Here is a 13,025-nt window from a genome sequence, read left to right on the forward strand (position 1 = left end):
TCTGAATTCATGTTAATTTCCCAGAAAGGTGATTTGAGGATATTTTTTGTGTCTGAGCAGTCAAAAATAAAGTCCATGTGTACTTCCAGATGACAAGTAACAAAACAAAAATAATTTGCAAACTACAGGAAAGTGGAAAGTTCATATTATGACAAATATCTTTGAGCATTTAAGGAATCCAGTCTTCTAATGACATACCATCTGCAATGTATAGTTTGTACTTTCAGTCTGCTGTTGATAGGCAACATCACGATCCCTTCTCTACCTTCTTCTGGTTCTGTTAAATGATATAAATTGTATAAATCTTCACATACAGAACAGTCCTCTATTTCCCTGGTAATAGAATCAGAGGCTTCATCCCTTTTTGTTGCAGTGTACCTATCAGAAGACCTGGCAAATCTACTCAAAAGCCTAAGAGGAACTTTATGTGTTAGGATGCTGTGAGAAATGCCACTATTACACCAATGTTTCCTATACCAACTACAATAAGGTGTAGATGTCACCCATGGATGATGTACAAACATCTGGGAACCTTGAATCCTGAAAGACTGAGACAAATGGCTCAAGTGTCAAAATGCGGATGTATGCATTTATGACATCCAGATTTTCCAGTGGCAATCTTAATATACATAGGTGCTCTGAGTCCTGTCCATTCAGATTTTCTGTTACTTCCACCATGACAACCTAAAAGTTAAATAAGATCTAAAGGGCTTCAAAATTGTTTTAGAAAACTAGGAAAAGCAGCATCAAACTATTTTATGAAAATCTGAATTCAGGGGATATATTTCTCCTCTACTGAAAAGCATTTGGCTTGGTTTGCTCATAACGCAGCTAATCCTGTAATAACTACTAAGCCTGTAACATTTTGGTTGATTAACCTTTTAAAACTGATCTGTTTACAATGTGACTCCGATTAATCAGGCAGCAGTTTCACTTACTCCCTCTCCCCAAGACATAGGTGCCACCTTAAAAGAGACTTTCCCCCTTGTTTTCTGCACAGAAAGAAATATCTCTTCTCTAAGGAGTAAACCGATGCAGCACATGGGGAGAAAAACAAAGTCACTAAGGTTTTTTTGGGGGGTATTATATGCAAAAATGCATGTAATCTAATCAATTAACAGGGCTGATGAAGCTGCAAATGTTTTAGACTATCATCCCTGACAGCTGACTGAAGCTGATAGAAGTTAGACTTAACAACATCCGGAGCAGCACAGATTCCCGGTCCCATTATATGATTAATAAAATATTTCTTTAAATAGGAAATACCTCTCATTGCCATTAAAATTGCTTCTTCCTACTCTTGCAAGTTTAAAAAACTTGTTTGTAACTATGCTTCTGAGTGTTCAGGGGTGTTTTTCCCACTTGATTCCTGTAAGGGTTTTGCTAGATGAGCTAATGTAACACAGGAAACGTAACACAGCAGGCATAGTTCATCCTAAAGAGGATAGGATGTTGGTGTCTATGTTGCACTGCAAAAGCCAAATCCTTGAAAATTGCTTTCATAGACTTCCCAGGAAAAAGGTTCTTATATGTTTCTTCCTCCAATCTACATGTGGATTGAAGAGAACAATTAGATAAAGCAAATACAGTGGTGCCTCGACTTACTAACTTAATTGGTTCCGGAACTCCGGTCGTAACTCAAAATGGTCGAAAGTCAAAGCACCATTTCCCATTGAAATGCAATTAATCTGTTCTGGCTGAAGGGAAAAAAATCACACACACAAAAAATCCCTGCAAGATCCATCAGAAATGCAATTAATCCGTTCCGGTCGAAGGGGAGGGGGAAGAAAAGCAAGCGAAATGTGCAAGACCCATAAGAAATTCAAAAAAAGCAAAGCAGAAAGCAAGTGAGGCATGCAAGACCCATTGAAAGTGCAAAAAAAAGCAAAGCAGAAAGCAAGTGAAGTGTGCAAGACCCATCAGCAATGCAAAAAAACACAAAGCAAAAAGCAAGCGAAGCATGCAAGGCCCATCGGAAATGCAAAGAAGCAAAGCAGAAATGCAAAAAAAACCCCACCAAAGCAAAAAGCAAGCGAAGCGTGCAAGACCCATTGAAAATGCAAAAAAAGCAAAGCAGAAAGCAAGCAAACCCCCAAGACCCATTGGAAATGGGGAAGGGAAACCCAAAAAGCCAGGAAACCCCTCAAGACCCATCAGAAATGGGTAAAAAAAACCCAAAAAGCAAACAAACCCCCTAAGACCCATTGGAATGGGGAAAAATATCAACCAACCAACAACCCCCCCAAGACCCATCACAGCACAGAAACATAACTCCCAGCCCAAAACTGCAAAACCCACCCAGAACAGTTTTTAAAAAGCAGAAAGCAGCACCTTACCTTACCAGGCAGTCCAAAGCCTCCTCCGATCACACTCTAACTGTTGGGGTGAAAGAGCTACAAAGAAGCAGCCTCTTTGCCTACCAATGGTTATCAATTTGAATTTCCCGCCTTTTTTCCTGCCTTTTTCTGTTCGTAACTGGAAGCTCCGGTTGCAAGTCGAAACAAAATTTTATGGCTGGAGCTGGTCGTAACTCAAAATGCTCGTAAGTTGGGACGTTCGTAAGTCGAGGCACCACTGTATTTTATAGTGAGAAAGAAACAGTAATGATGTACAGAGATTAAATTCCTAACACACCCTGTAATTTTCACCTTTCCCCAAAAAAACCCTCCCCTTTCCCTAACCCTGTGTCTGATTCTAAATAGTGCCTTCCTCCCAGGAAGACACAGAAGGCATGGAAAAGGAATTTGCAGAAGTTAATGCAACATCATGAAGACAGTAGTTCCTGAACATGGGGCTCCAGGTGTTCTTGGACACCATCTTCCATTGACTGTAATGGAAAGCTTCCAAGAGTTCTGATCCAATAACATCTGTATTCCATGTTTAGTAACTATTTCCATAAGAAAGACTACATCGATTTAATAAAGAAGAAGTAGCATGATTATGGTCTGAAAATGGTCTGAAGCTCCTAATCAAAAAAGCCAAGATCATGGCCACTGGTCCCATCACCCCCTGGCAAATAGAAGGGGGAGATATGGAGGCAGTGACAGATTTTACTTTCTTGGGCTCCATGATCACTGCAGATGGTGACAGCAGCCATGAAATTAAAAGACACCTGCTTCTTGGGAGGAAAGCAATGACAAACCTAGAAAGCATCTTAAAAATCAGAGACATCACCTTGCCGACAAAGGTCCGCATAGCCAAAGCTATGGTTTTTCCAGTAGCAATATATGGAAGTGAGAGCTGGACCATAAAGAAGGCTGACTGCCGAAGAATTGGTGCTTTTGAATTGTGGTGCTGGAGGAGACTCTTGAGAGTCTCCTGGACTGCAAAGAGAACAAACCTATCCATTTTGAAGGAAATCAACCCTGAGTACTCACTGGAAGGACAGATCCTGAAGCTGAGGCTCCAGTACTTTGGCCATCTCGTGAGAAGAGAAGAGTCCTTGGAAAAGAGTTTTGGTTTTATTTATTACGTTTATAGCCTACATTTCCACTATAAGAAAGGTGGCTTACAAACTTTTAAAAACATACAAATATATAAATCATATTTAGCTAGAAAATAAATTAAAATTGAGGAAATACATTAAAAGCCATTGAACTCGGCAAAAAAAGCAAACAAACAAACAAAAAACCCAGACAAGGAAAAAAGACAAAGGTTACCAAATACCAGACTGAAAGTCTTCCCTCTCTGCCTATGAGGACAAATAAAAATGGGTGAATATTTGTCCCTTAATATTGGGAACTGACAAATATAAAGGGACAAAAATGGAACAAATCAGGGATTTCTTATTAATATTGTGATTCATTTTTTAAAAATTCCTCCCCATGTCTACTGTAAAGTAAAGAGTTAATTGAACTGTACCTGAGGACTTTGTTTTAATCCCGTTGGCTGTTAATGACGATTTGCACGATTTGAAGTTATGGTGGAGCAAACACCAAGTTAGTTATTAAATGTTGTTAAGTATGAAAAGGAGTCGGCTGTTGATTCATAGCGAGGGTGGGAGTTAGAAACAGGAGTGGCAACATATCCAACTCACAATGGTTCTTTTTCTGAGCATTTGACTCTTTGTGAAATCATGGCTTGGTTTCCAAACTTTCAGTGTGTTGAAATGGGGAGGGTGTTTGTTTAAATAGTTTGAAAGTATTTGAATTATTTAGATTATCTAAATTATTTCAGATGATTTTACTGATTACATCCCCACCCTGAGGACTGTTGATTTAAGGCAAGATAGAAATACACTCATACATATGTGAAATAATTCTTTTGAGTGTTAAGAAGAAGATGATGATGACAGGGATGGGGGAAGAATATGTTTTACAGCACAAGCCAGCAGCTTGTAGAATTCAAGCTTTTAAAGGAACATCACTAAAAAAGGTAACCATGTTAGTTACATCTGGGAAACAAAGAAGCTTGGGACAGCTTCTAACAAGTTGTATTTGGTGTAACCTTTAAAGACACTGCAGATCTACTTCCTCGAAAGCGAGATTCCAGTTCAGATGATTTACTTCTTGATCTTTGTCCGTTTGCTATAAACAAAGGATGTTGATGAAATGGCTCAGTAGCATTTTAGAGAGAAGGTGATGCCAAATTAAACTCTGTCAGTCATTAATGCGATACCTGTCTCTTGGTTATTATGCTTGTAGCAGATGGAACATGGCATACCCCTTGACAAAGGTGAGATTTGCTTCCTTAAAACTCTTGAGTACAATGGTGACTAACAACTGGAGGTAGACCTGGCAACCGTAATTGTAATTAGTTACTTCTTAAAAACTGTTTTCCATGAACTGTGCATGAGAGTGATACGAGTACACAGAAATGCAGAATTTGACATATTTGCCAAACGCCTCATGGAGATGTTGCGTTCCAGTTCATGTATCTCCATGCCCTGTGGCTACCTTGGAGACATCTTGGGGGGGGGGGGCAGCCACCTTACTATGGAGACTGGAGGTGCTCTGCTTCATTAATCCCCAGTAGGCAGGGTTGACGGCGTGACAACATCCCTTCCTGTGCATAAAACCGTTTATCTTATCCTATTAAACAAGTTTAAGGAAATTAACAAAATACATTTTTTTCAAAACCTACCATCCACCCTAGAATCTTCTTTAATTATGAATTCTGCATGGCAACCGTTGCCAAGAGAGTCTTCTCTGAAACTGATGTTCAAAGAACTTTACATCAAATCTTCAAACAGCTGAGAAAGGTTCAAGCTACAAAGTCAGAACATCTGTTGCCTTCCATGCATTTTTCAATGGGGAGATCAGAGAGGAAGGGGGGGGGCAAACAGACAAAACAACCTTGGTTCTGCTGTATTATTTAAATATAACAGCAGCCTGTGTTCCTCGTTTTATGGAGAAAGAAAGCAGGAATGTTTGCAGAGGGCCCTGTAGAGATTTACTGATTGGGGCCAGAATTCAGAGATGCCAAAAATGTTTTCTCCCTCACCTCCACCCCCACCCCGGCCACCCCCCGGTGCTGTTTTCATTTTTACAAAGCCAGAATTTTATCAGCTTGATTAAAGCCATCTCTAGTTGAAATAACACAGCAGTTCTTCCCCTATCCCTGATGGTGTATCTGATTCCTGGAATGTTCTGGCATATAGTACCAGGATCACTACAAATGCTAAAGATATAATTCCTATAGCAGTTGGTTGTGAATTGCTCACAACAGCTGCCATAGCCCCCTCGTCAAGCGCATCTACTTACAGTCATTCAGCCATACCACTTCTGGTTAACTTGGGGTGGGAGCGCCCAAGGAGAACCAGATGGGGTGAAGACTTCCTGGACCTTATAACATCTTCATGCAGTGATTGGACTTAACATTTATATTACCAGTCCTGCTGTCTTGCTTTTATATTACTATATATTATTTTAATTGGGTACTTGTGCTTAATTTTGATTTTATAACTATTATGTTTATTGTTTTGAATTGTTCTTGCTGTCCTGTTTGTTTGATATGCAAACCAGCCAGAGTGGCCTTGGCAGCCAGATGGGCATTATAAAAGTCAGATAAACAAAAAAATCATAAAATAAGACTGTGGGCGTTTGACTGGAACCATATAACCCCCAACACCTGCCTAGTCTGTCAGATTTAGAGGTGCTCAAAGGGGTTTTTACATGAAAAAGAAATTCCCAAGGCTGGGCACTCAGAACTAGCATGCCAAACTTGCAAGGGAGCTGCCATCAGTCCTACACACAAACACTGAAAAAAACCTCAGTAGCTAGTTAGGGTAGGAACTGATTTTAACCCTCTCACTCATTAACCCTCTCACTCAGAAATCCAAACAGCTGTGTGAAAAGTAGTTTATTACAAAGAATTCAAAAAGACAAAAGGGAGAAAAGTTCCAAGTGTGGACACAGACTTAACAGCCCTCAGGGAGACACATGAAAAATAATGAAAGCTATTTGCGAAGGCTTTCATGGCCGGGATCTAATGGTTGTTGTGGGTTTTTCGGGCTTCTTGGCCGTGTTCTGAAAGTGGTTCTTCCTAACGTTTCGCCAGTCTCTGTGGCTGGCATCTTCAGAGGACAGCACCAGAGCATAGGCAGAGTTCTGACTCCTGTCCTCTGAAGATGCCGGCCACAGAGACTGGCGAAACGTTAGGAAGAACAACCTTCAGAACACGGCCAAAGAGCCCGAAAAACCCACAACAACCATTAGATCCTGGCCGTGAAAGCCTTCGGGAATACAAAGCTACTGTAACTATACTCACACCTGAGTGCAGAGATAGCATATTTCTGGGGCAAGCACAGAGTGCAGACTCATAAGATGCCAAACAGACTCAGAGTCCCCTTGAGACTGAGTCTCTTCAGGCAGCAGGGGAACAAAGCATAATTCTCCTCAGAGTCATGCCTGTTGGCTAAGTGGTTACCCTAGTCCCTTTTTATACAAGTGAATGAGCATTGCATTAATCATTGTTGCCAATCCATCTTAAGTTCCTTTCATGTTCAAAAGGTAGCTTTCTGGCTTGATGCCTTTCCCATTGCAAGATCTATATAACTCTGGGAAAACCTAGGACTGACTCCTTTCAAGTCTGGGCTACTAATAAGGCATTAATATACCTTTAGGATGACTTTGATATTTTCTTTAATAGAGATAAGCATGGAAGCATCTACAGTACTCCCTTGCTCAGTCCTTCCTTTGAAGTGTTCCGTGATGTAAGATGCCTCTGTATACTCATTGTTCTTAGCTTTAAATATTGTATTTTAACTTTAAATATTGCCTTTCAGTGTTGTAAGGCGCCTTGGATCATTTTCAAGGAGAAAGGCAGGGCAAAAATTGGACGGACGGACGGACAGACAGACAGAGAGAGAGAGAGACTGCACTGTTTCCACACTGCCTATGAGGGCAGCATCCCAGGCTCACCAAAGCATAGAATAGTCCAGCAACTGAATTTCATATTTCATATACCTCAAGTTCTCAATTTCATCACAATGGCCATCGGTGGTATATCCACAGGCCACATCTACTGAGAAAGCCGGTTGTGTACATGAGATTTTTCTGTGAGTAGCTGCTGCAGTTGATTTTGTCTTTCTTCTGTGAGGGAATTCAGTGTCCTATTAATGATGAGACATTTTCCTTATCTACCTGTTCATCTCTTATTGGACATGATTGCCTGTAGACCTGGTATGGAGTTAAAACTTGCTATTAGATTGCAGTAAATATTCTTTTTCCAACATATCCCTACACTAGAAGCAGAAAGGCAGCTATGCCAGCTACACAACTCACACTGCCTGCTCCCCAATGCCTATCTCTCATTAGGTAGGCAGGGCCCAGCATGAGTTAAGCACCCTTTACTATTGTGAGGCCTTGAAGCCCTGAAACAGAAGACCTACTGCCTTTTTTGAAAAAACAGGGGAGCTGCACAGTTAGCCAAGAAAAGCAGGTGGTATATTCCTCTTGGGACTATACCACTTCAGAATGGAGCTAGGTGGTTGCATATTTGAATATTCTATCCACCCTTGTCTACTGAAAAAAGCAGAATATAAAAAAATAAGATGCTAGCCTTTTTATGTGTGAATTTGTCTTGCTTTCACATTGGAGAACATTCAAATATGTGAGTCCCTGATGTGTATTCAGGCAGAATTCCAGACGGATAGGCATACAAATGGGCTTTTAAAGCAGTATGAATGTGTTCCTAAATCATAGCTTATGAGTGGGACCAGGGGGGACACCTTCGCTGTCCTAGTCCATGGGCCACTCCCCTCTTAAGTGCATAGTGTTTCTGTTGGGACGCATACGGCACTTTTGAAATGTGCAATCTGTGTGTTTTATCTTCTGTGAGGGATTCTGACTCTTGCTACAACTTCACCACCTCATTACATCTTACCATAGTAAAAATCCCCCAGTTCTGCCCAAGAGGAGAACAACAAATCATGAAAGTAATTAATAAAATTAAAAATACAGAAAAAGTCAAAAACCACTAAGCATTATTAGCAGTACTGTTTTACACTATACTATCCATGTGTTGGAGAGCAAAAGAAAGAGGTTTTTTTCCCGATACTCTGAAAATGAATAATGGGCAAAGACAAGAAGGGTGACAGGAAGGAGGGAAAGTCAAGTGTTTCGAGTTACTTTGAGTTAATTATATCTCACTTAGCTTTGCTGTAGCATAAAAGAACATGGGCACAATGTGAAAAAGTTATGGCTTCATCACAGATTTTTGAGAAGGGACTTGAAAGGGGCAGAGAACCATCTCATGTTACAAGAGATCACCTCCCCATTCCCTACACCCAGAAATATCTGGCTGTCCACTGTGGGCTGTAGGTAGGTGGCACAAAATGGTCTAGGGCAGTGGTCCCCAACCTTGGGCCTCCAGATGTTCTTGGACTTCAACTCCCAGAAACCCTGGCCAGCAGAGGTGGTGGTGAAGGCTTCTTGGAGTTGTAGTCCAAGAACATCCGGAGGCCCAAGGTTAGGGACAACTGGTCTAGGGGACAGATCCTGCATGGATACTTTAGAGTCCTCATATTTGAACCTAGCTATATCCCTGTGTGTCTTACCAGCTGAGTGACAGATGGAAGTTTAAGACGTGCAATGTTTGCTAAGAGAACTATACTGGTGGGACACAATTCATCTGTTCATTTTCTGTTCCTCACAGACCTGTTACAGGAGCCCTCCAAGAATCTAGGATAATAATCATAAACAGAGAAAGTCTACTCTTTGATATAAGAATAACCTGTAAAGTAGTTGCCAATATTTAGAAGCTCTAAGCCTCAGTAAGGGACGTGGTGGCACTGCGGGTTAAACCGCAGAAGCCTCTGTGCTGCAAAGTGAGAAGACCAGCAGTCGTAAGATCGAATTCATGTGACGAAGTGAGCTCCAGTCGCTTGTCCCAGCTCCTCCCAACCTAGCAGTTTGAAAGCATGCAAATACAAGTAGATAAATAGTTACCACCACGGTGGGAAGGTAACAATGCTCCGTGTCTAGTCGTGCTGGCCACGTGACCACAGAAACTATCTTCGGACCAATGCTGGCTCTATGGCTTGGAAGCAGGGATGAGCACCGTGCCCTAGAGTCGGACATGACTGGACTAAATGTCAGGGGGAACTTTTACCTTTACTTAAGCCTCAGTAAATACATATAGACTACATTTTGTGTGTTTGCATATATTAGCTTGAATTAGCTTTTCCACATTTAATGTAAAAAGGTATATAGGTGTATGTATCTTACATTGCTTCATAAGATGATGTGCCTGTACTTTGTAGAAGCCAGAGAACACCACAGCATCTGAATTACAGCAGTGATGAGGTAGGTGAAGTCACATTATATTAATGTTTATTTCTTGGAGTTTTAGTTCCATGCGAGCTCTGCTCAGGGTGGCAATTGCTCCATCATTGAAAAAGAAAACCATGGAGGACAAGAAGAACATTTGTCATCAGAAAGGAGGACCCTTTCACATTAAATGTGGGTAAGCTATTCAAGCTGATCCATGCAAAAACCCAAACTGTGGTAATTAATTAGAAATATAGTACAGAACACCACAATGCAGAAGGCTTAATATAGTGCTTAATAATTCACAGACTTTCATCCATATTTGCTATTGTCTAGAACAAGGGTCGTCAATCCCCGGTCCACGGCCCGACGCCAGTCCATGGGCTTGCCGAAACAGTGCTGCGGATATGGATCTCCACCCCCCCAAACGAGCAGTGTCCATGTCACACTCGCATGGGGGGGTTGTTGCGCCTGCAGCGGGCGTGTCATGATCATGTGGAGGGCATGTTGCACCCACAGTGGGCGTGTCACACTCGTGGGGGGCGTGTCATGCCTGCGGGGGGGGGGGCGCGTTGTGCCTGCAGGCGACATGCCCATTGTACAAGCATGGAGCTTGCTCCCCCCAACTGTTCTGCTGCCCCCAAAAGTTTGGGGACTGCTGGTCTGGAGCTCACTGAATGTAAATGTGTGGGGAAAAATAAATCTGTCATTAATTTATGAGACTTTGAACTACAGGTCCCAGAAATATGCAGTCAGCATGGCTACTGGTGATGGTGGCAGAAGGATTATGGGAGTCATAGTCCAAAATGGTAAGATTTCAGTGCATATGGCTTGAATTCCACAGATATTGGTTCCCCACTATAATATCCACATGCTGGACTAAGTGAACTATTGCACCAACTCTACAAGCCAATTTTAGAGTCCTCATACTTGTCTCTAGCAGGGCTTCTGTCCTTTTGGCAGCTGAATGCAGACAGAAATTCAACTTATGTAGCCCTGAACTATCAAAATGCCATGCATGATGGATTATTATGACCACCACAGAGAGATCTCACCATATTAGAATAATATTATGAATCCACCCAGAGGAGACACTCTAAATGCCATGGTTGGCTTTGAATAAGCCTATCTAGTTTTATTAAAACAGGTTTGATTTTCTCCTTTTCACTCTCTGCCTTTATTACTTTGGCACTTTTAAGTATATTTTATGTCTAAAATATTGGATTTATTCATTTTGTTTTATGGACCTGGCATGATACAGCTACTCAGAAGCAAACTAGGTGCAAATTAAAAGGCGCTTCTTTGTGAGAAGGGAATGTCTTGCCTTCGTATCTCTCTGCTTTCCTTTTTTGAAAGTGGCTGATGTGCTGTCATGCCAACACCTGTAGATGAAACCTGGCCTGGTTTAAGGTGTAGGGAGTTTGTGACTGACAGGGGCAGGATTAGGTTTGGTGGAGATGCCTCAGCAGGAGAGAAGGAGAATCTTTCAAATTGGCTCCGATGTTGTTGTTCCTGCTTTACATCTTCTTTCCTGCCTGTGTCGCAATTCTATGCCAACAGAAATAATGAGCCCAGAAAAACAGAGTGGGGAAGACCAAGATTTAGATTTCAAAAATATTAGTGAAATCTGTAACATGTGCAGTGCATTTGGTAACACTATTCCTGAAGAGACATTGTGAATGCCTTGAAATGCCTTCAGGCACAGCATTTGAAAATTTGTCCCTGCCTTTATTTGAATCAGCAGGATTTAATAAATGACTTCCAAATCTTCTTGGTTTGTCTCTGGAGTAATCCAGTGGTACCTCTAGAGAGAAAGGATCAGGTGACAGAGTGCTGTCGTTGCCTGGAGAGCACCTGAATAGGTTCACAGTCCTCATATTCTTTGAGGAGGTTCCTTCCATGTCCCCTGGTTTCCAAATGAAGTAGAGATAGGGTTCTGATTGGAGAGATGACTATGTAATTAAATAGTCATACTTTTCTTAGAAAGGTCCTCTGAAGATGCAGGCCACAGAGACTGGCGAAACGTTAGGAAGAACAACCTTCAGAACACAGCCAAAGAGCCCGAAAAACCCACAACAACCATTAGATCCCGGCCGTGAAAGCTTTCATGAATATTTTGCTGGGTTCTCTTTCATTTATCATATGTTTTGATTGTTTTTTCTTCCTTGCATGGCTCATAGGTTAAGTATCAAGCGTGACTGTTTTTTGTTTTTGTTTTTTACCAGAATTGATCAGCATGTTGAATGGAGCAGGTCCTCCTTTTCTGACTCCATGTGGTTATGTTCAGAATTTCCTCTAACAAGGAGGCTGTGCCATTGGTTGGCTGGCTCCACTTAATCTTCACATGCCAGCAATGGAGTGCAATGTAAATGCAACCAGGCTGATTTGGGGCAATAATTCTTTGACCATGGACAGCAGCAGAAAGGCTTCATACATGCAGGCTACAGGCACAACACGTTTACTGCTTTGCCTCTTCCTTCTGCTAGAGGGGCAACAATTGCACAGCTCTTTGAGGCAATCCACCTCCTTTGGCACTCTGTACATGGTAAAGGATTGCAAGTGAGCTTCTTCCTCCCTGCCCCAGTTCTCATTTGTTAGCAGCAAATAACTCCAAGCTTCAGGTAGCCCTGGACAAGGTAAAGGCTCCTATGTGAGTGGTGAGTTTGAGAGCTGTCAAGAACAGACACTAGGAAAAGGATTGTCAGAGAATGATCCTACCTTGTTTACTCAGAAGTAAATTCCCCCTGACTTCAGTGGGACTTACCCTCAAGTAAGGTACTCATGGGATTGTGTTGTGCAAACCCAAGCAAGTTGAGTATCAGGACAAGCAGCAGGTTTCCTCAAAAATCAAAAGCTGAGGTAATATAAAAATGTTTGGCAACCTCTTATCTATCATATTTACAGCTCCATTTTAAAGTATTAATATTTGCATTATTTTAATTCATTGTACAGTATTTTTATTGATGCCTATGGCATGATAGTACTGTTGCTCTAATGCAGTATAGTAACTTCTTTTAAATTTTGCAATGATCTGTTGATTATGCAATCAAATTTTTACTTACTTACTTACTCTTATCTGTACAGTAATAAAAGAGAATATATGTGGCACTGCTCTAGGTCCAGTACTGTGAAACTTAAAACAATTGAAACTAAAATGGGGCCTGGAGGATACGGATCTTGGGATACGTATGCATGTGTTTGTTTTAATTGCTGAATTAATTTTACTTAACTGAAGTCTACCATCATGATACTCAGTGTGGTGTAGTAGATAGAATGATGGACAGAACACAGGGAGCATGGATTCATATTCCCCCT

General features: G+C 41.4%; 1 long non-coding RNA gene across 1 annotated transcript; it reads left to right on the top strand.

The window, feature by feature from the left end:
• Positions 1–2,731: 2,731 nt before the first annotated feature.
• Positions 2,732–7,578, top strand: LOC140704359 (uncharacterized). Its single transcript, XR_012083515.2, has 2 exons — positions 2,732–4,674; positions 7,226–7,578. It is a non-coding gene; the product is annotated as an uncharacterized LOC140704359 (long non-coding RNA).
• The last annotated feature ends 5,447 nt before the right edge of the window (positions 7,579–13,025 follow it).

Source organism: Pogona vitticeps, chromosome 2 (genome assembly GCF_051106095.1).
Source record: "Pogona vitticeps strain Pit_001003342236 chromosome 2, PviZW2.1, whole genome shotgun sequence".
In the NCBI taxonomy this organism is placed as follows: Eukaryota; Metazoa; Chordata; class Lepidosauria; order Squamata; family Agamidae; genus Pogona; species Pogona vitticeps.